This window comes from Elephantulus edwardii, unplaced genomic scaffold (genome assembly GCF_000299155.1).
Source record: "Elephantulus edwardii isolate Elephantulus edwardi_28Jun2011 unplaced genomic scaffold, EleEdw1.0 scaffold00055, whole genome shotgun sequence".
Lineage (NCBI taxonomy): Eukaryota > Metazoa > Chordata > Mammalia > Macroscelidea > Macroscelididae > Elephantulus > Elephantulus edwardii.
In genome coordinates this window covers 6,767,599-6,773,675 of record NW_006399805.1, presented here as the reverse complement: position 1 = coordinate 6,773,675, position 6,077 = coordinate 6,767,599, and positions in this window count along the sequence as shown.

Sequence of the window (6,077 nt, the reverse complement as noted above, 5' to 3'; positions counted from 1 at the left end):
AGTCCCATACAGAACTTGTGTTTGAGCTAAGACCTTAAGGAAGTGGAAGAATGAGCTGTGGGAATACTTGGAAGGAGATGGCCGGGTCATGGGGCTCCTAGGAGATGGACACCCAACAGAAGGAAGCAAGGATGTCAAGCCCCTGAGAAAGCAGTGAATCTGGGGGTTTGGTGAGCGATACGCAAGACAAGATAATGTAAGTCTTATAAGAAATACAAGCAGAATCCTCCTGAAAAGTAAGGATGGTGAGACTTGAGCTTGCTTACTTTGGACATAGCATCAGGAAAGACCAGTTGCTAGAAAAATTGATATGGTTGTTAATGTAGAAGGTCAACAAAAATTAGAGAAAATCAATGGATTGTCACAACAGCCATAACAATGAACTAGAATATACCAACAATCATGAAGATCTTACAGGACCGAGAGACACAAAGGTACCACAAGACAGAATTAACAAGGATGTCAGCCATTGGCTTGGACGCTGTGGTATAGTCATGAGCATAGACTGAAATGACAAAAGGCTACTGAGATAGATTAAGCATAGACATAAACTAGCTCAGAGGAAGGAGACAGCTTTTCTTCTGGGTGAGATGGGGAGCCATTCATTGGCGGGTGCGTGGTAGAGTAGCATGGCTTAACCCAGGATTTAAGAATGTCATATGCTGTATGTGCCTATAATATCTGTATTACTAAAAAAAGAATAAGGTCATGGCTTTAGAAATCAAACCTTGTTTAAACAACAATTATAAGATCACTATTTAAATTATCAAGGAAATAACTGATTAAATCTAAAACATGAGAAACTCCAAGGACAAGGCCCAGGTTTCTTTAGTAAGAACTAATGGCCAATCCATATTAACTTTAAAAATTAAGAGATAATTGAGAAGTGAAAATAGAGGGGGGAGGGGGGTTTAAGGTGTTAATCATAGGGTTGCACAATTCGATGGGTGGGTGGGGTGAAGGAATTGGAAAGGGTCTTTTGTGAAAAACAATGTATTCAAACTTTGTGGGAGTTTTGTCTTTGTTTTTAATAGAATTTCATATTTTCATGAAAGTTTGCAGAAAAGTTCGTTTCATCCATTCATTGTTGCACATTTTACCCCTTCTCCCTGTCTTCCCCCTCTTCCAGTCCACTTTTGTCTTTTTTTAATATTTGTTCATTATTGCACAAATCCTCCACCTATCTTCCCTCTAGGTCCTCTTTGCAATGTACCTCTTATTCTGGGCTGTTGTCATACATATAATGCTTAATTATATATTCTTTTTTCTCTTTTATTAAATTAATTTTAATGACAGTTTACAGAGACTTTGGATTTCCATTCATTCATTCATTCTTGTACTTTTCTCCCTGCCCACCTCCCCTTCCCCCCAATTCACTCTTCTCTTTGAAAAGTAAAATAAAAACTCTTTCATTGTTATATAATCCCTTCCCCCAAGTCTACTCTACTATACTGCCTTCATTCTGGACTCCTGTCATGACACTAATATCTACTCATATATCCCTTTTAAACAATTCTCTCTCTCACCTGTTTCAGTGCAGTATATATTATTTATCCCATCTTTCTCAGTCTCCCCCCAACCCCGATGTCAGTCCCATTTTACAACTGTGGCACTATGCGGCATTTGTCCCTCTGTGACTGAGATACTTCACTTAGCATAATGTCCTCCAGGGTCACCCATTTTGTATAATATTGCATGAGTTCCTTGTTTTTCAATGCAGGGTAGTAATCCATTGAGTGAATATACCACAGCTTCTCTATCCATGCGTTTGTTGATGGGCACTTGGGTTATTTCTAGCTCTTTGCTATTGTGAACAAAATGGCAATAAACCTGGGTGAGCATATATCTGCTTGGGTGGTAGTTATGGTTTCTTTAGAGTGTATTCCCAGTATTGGAATTGCTGGGACAAACTTTGTAAATAAATCAGAGTAATATAAAAAATTTTAAAAATTCAAAAAAAGATAGAAAAAGAGATAACTGAGAATGTTAGAATACTGTCTGTATGCTTATGATAAAGAATTGTTAGTTTCTTAGTGGTACGTTGCCATTGTTATGTACCATCGAGTCAGAACTGATTCAGAGCTGACCCTCCGCCAGGTTTTCAAAGGTAGTTAATTGCATGGGAGGAGATGATTCTAAAAAACTAATATCTTTAAAATATATATATTGAGATGTTTACAGATTAAATCCCAGATTATTGATTCAAAATAATCCAGTTGGTAGGAGTGGGAGTTTGAGAATTTCAGTTGAAACGTGATGGGTCGGGTTTGGATGGTTTAAGTTGGTGGCAAGTCCATATGATCCAAGTTTTATGTAAGTTTGAAATTTTCCCATAATATAAATTCTTAGAATAACTTAAACCCTTTATGAAAAGAAAACCAACCTGGTTCAAGAGAAAATGAGCACTGAGAACTCTAAAGTTGGTGGGAAAAATAGATTTTTTTTTCCCAAGGAAAATCTCTATCACTTCCCATCTATAATCATCAGACTTTATCCCTGTGTATTTTAAACAAGCTTAAAGTGAAGTAGAAAGAGCAGCTTAGGGCTAGTAGACCAGAAGCAGGAGCTACAGCTGGTCTTCACCATTGGTCAACTTTTTAGTTTTGACTTCATCACATAAGAAATACACATCAGGAAAATGTTCAGAAAAACTATCTGAAATATTAGAACATATGCTAACTAAGACTGCTTCCAAATATAAAACAATAGCTTGGTAACAGTACCTTAACATTAAATTTATATTATAGTTGTTGTTACATACCATCAAGTTGGAATTGACTCACAGCTGACCCTCCAGTGGGTTTCCTGAGGCTGTGAATTGCACAGGAAAAGCAAACCCATTTTTCTCTTCATGCAGTGGCTGGTGGATTCAAACCATGAGCCTCTGGCTGACAGTGAAACTCCTCAGCACTAGGCCATCGGGGGTCCCTAAGCAAACACATTGCTAAAGAGTTTTTTAAAAGTACCAAGCAAGAATCATTAGCAATCCGATCAACTGCCTAAGAATTTGGTAATTCTATTATTTCTATTCTGGAATATTTTTGTAAACAACAAAAAGTACCAAGCAATACTGAAATAATAAACATAAAACAATATTTGAAATTATATAACAGAACTTAGAGAATGTATCTTTGTAGGAAGAGTCTGCAAACTTTTTATGTGAAGGGCCAGATAAAATTACTTTCGGGTTGGCTGGTCATATGTGGGGTCTCTTTTACAACTTTTCATTATTGTTGTTGTTGTTGTTGTTGTTGAAAAGCGAGCACACAATGCTGGGCTGTGACTTCAGCTGGCACAGCTGCTCACCAAAAGTTAGAGGGTAGAGTCCAGCCAGAGGAACCTCAGAAGAAAACGCTAGCAATCCACTTTGGAAAAATGTCCACTGAAAACACTATAGGCTGTAGTTTACATCTAGAAAATGGAGAAATGTTTTCTTTTCAAGTCATAAAGCAGTAATAATAGTGATAAATCTACGGGGGCTGGGGGGGAAATCCTCACTGCTACACCAATAGGCAGCATCAGTGGATGAGAAATAGATTGAAGTCATTAACAATTTCCTTTTACTTGGATCCACAATCAACAGTCATGGTAGCAGCAGTCAAAAAATAAAATAAAATAAAATAAAACGATGTGTTGTTACTGAACTGCAAAAAACCAAACCAAACTGTCTTGGAGGAGGTTGAACAAGGGTGCGTCTTAGAGGCAAAGACGGTGAAACGTGGTACCATTCATTTGGGGCATGTTGTGAGGAAGGACCAGTCCTTGGAAATGGACATCGTGCTGGGAGAGGTGGAGGGTCAGAGAAAGAGAAGAAGACCCTCAACAAGGTGATTAACAAAGTGACTGTAACAGCGGGCTCAAGCATATCAGAGGGTGCGAGGTGAGAGGACGGCGCAGGACAGGGTTAGGTTCTGATCTGTTGTTCACAGAGTTGCTGTGAGTTATCACTGACTCCAAAGCGTGAAGCATAGTTCTCCTCTGACACACACGGGGCCCCAGTGACAGCCAACTGCAGTAATATTAGTAGCATAGCAGTTTAAACTTTATAAAGGATACAAACGTGAAAATGTCTGATATGTCTTTATAGTCCCTACTGATTCTCAAATGTTTATATATTCTCTATGCTTAAGACTAAATAAATCATTTCCCATTTGACCCTGACTAAAATCCCTTCACCTTTTTTATCCTAGACCCCAAATGTTTCTCCTCCCTGTGTCCTTTTTCTGTGTATCTAAGAAGTCATCACCACTTCCCTGGCATCCACTTTAATCTCACCTCCCTGCATTATTTTCCCAGCACTTCCTCTACATTTAATTTGGAAAGGCCAAGTAACAGTGCAAATTATATTTAAAATCCACATGAACACAGCTATTCCATATGTACATAAATTACCAAATATTAAAAGGCATTGATCTGTGAGGGATAGATAATGTACATTTTTATACCCTTGCTTCTCCTTATCTATAATTTTAAAATACTTTGTTTACATTTATGGAACATGTATTTTAAAGAGCTCTGTAAAGCTAGTAGTAAGGAGATGCACCGGCAACCCAGAGGTCCATGATTTGAATCCCCCAGCTGCTCTGAAGGAGGAAGATGTGCAGTCTCTCCCACTGTGTAGTTCATGGGCTCTGAAAACCCACTAGAGGATCAGCCATGAGTCAGTTCCGACTTGATGGCACTTGAAAGAAGAGCAATATGTACTTCCCAAGCAAAAAAGAAAACCCAAGTCCACTGACTGCCTCTCTGCATGTGTTGCCTCCATCTTTTTTTCCCCCTCTTCTTGATGAAGGAAAAATTCCCTTCTTAAATTCTATCCATTGTGTCTTTTCCTTTAATTACACACTCTGCTTGCCCGGTAGAGGGTTTTCACTTAAAAGGAGATTCTTAGAGCCAGAAACTGGAACAGAAGCAGAACATCGGCAGAGCTTTCACTTGTTTCATTATAATTCAAGTAGGTCTGTAGGAGTTGATGAGAGGTGTCTCAGGTTAGGGCAGGGTTCAGAGCTAAGATACATAGGGTCACTATGAGTCACAGGTGACTCCATGGCACATAAACAACAACGAGGATTTCTTCTATACATGAACAATTCAGGGACTTCATTTTCTTTTAACTGTCTTCAAATTCTTGCTAATTTTTCTAAGACTATATAGAAGCAAGATTGACCACATTCCAATGGTTTTTTTCCTATTGATACTGGTTAGGAAGGCATACCTTTTGCCAAACATTGAATAAGAGAGAAAATGTCAATGGACAAATGGTCTAACAAACAGGCAATTGGCTTCTGAATGAAGCAGTCGATCCTATGTGCACTTCACACGTGCAGGTTATCAGCCTTTACAATTAAGCACTAAAAATGTACAATTAGCAAGTGCTTTCCAAAGTTCAAAGTGAACTGTCTGCTTTCTTGCCTCAGAAAACAACAGACCTAGGTCTCCCAGACTCTCAATCAATCAAGAAATCTCAACACAGAATCCCATGAAATGTCATTGTATTTATCTACAGAACACCCCAGGTAGACTTGGGTCCTGATGAACAGCCCAGACCTCTAATGTGCAGATGTCCTCAATCCATTACTGCAACTGCCCCAACTCTCCTCTCTATACCCAGTCGTTGCAATCAAGTCATGCACAAGATCAGAAATCCTGCCACACAGAGCATCCAGAAATCATTTCTCTCATGTTTATTCATACAGGGACTTACTCCCCACTGTATCATGGACAGAGTGATTCCCGGGCATATCTTGACTCGATCTGAAGCATTTCCTGGATTCCTGCCATCAAGGTAGTGCTAGAGCAAAGCAAACATCCCATCCATGACATAATTCACTAGAGATTAAGAACCCTTTGAGAAGGGTTAGAAGCTATGGACCCCTTCTTCATGGGATACTTGCTTTTATGGGTATGTGTTGTTGTTGTTAAGTGCCGTCGAGTCACAGGCGACTCATAGCGACCCTATGAAGGAGAGTCCTCGACACTTGGGTGCCTTTCATCCTCTCTCCAGGTTCACAGGGTTTCCGGAGGCAAGCTATTATGGAAGTGGATGCCACTCCTCCTTCCACGCTTGTTTAATCGGG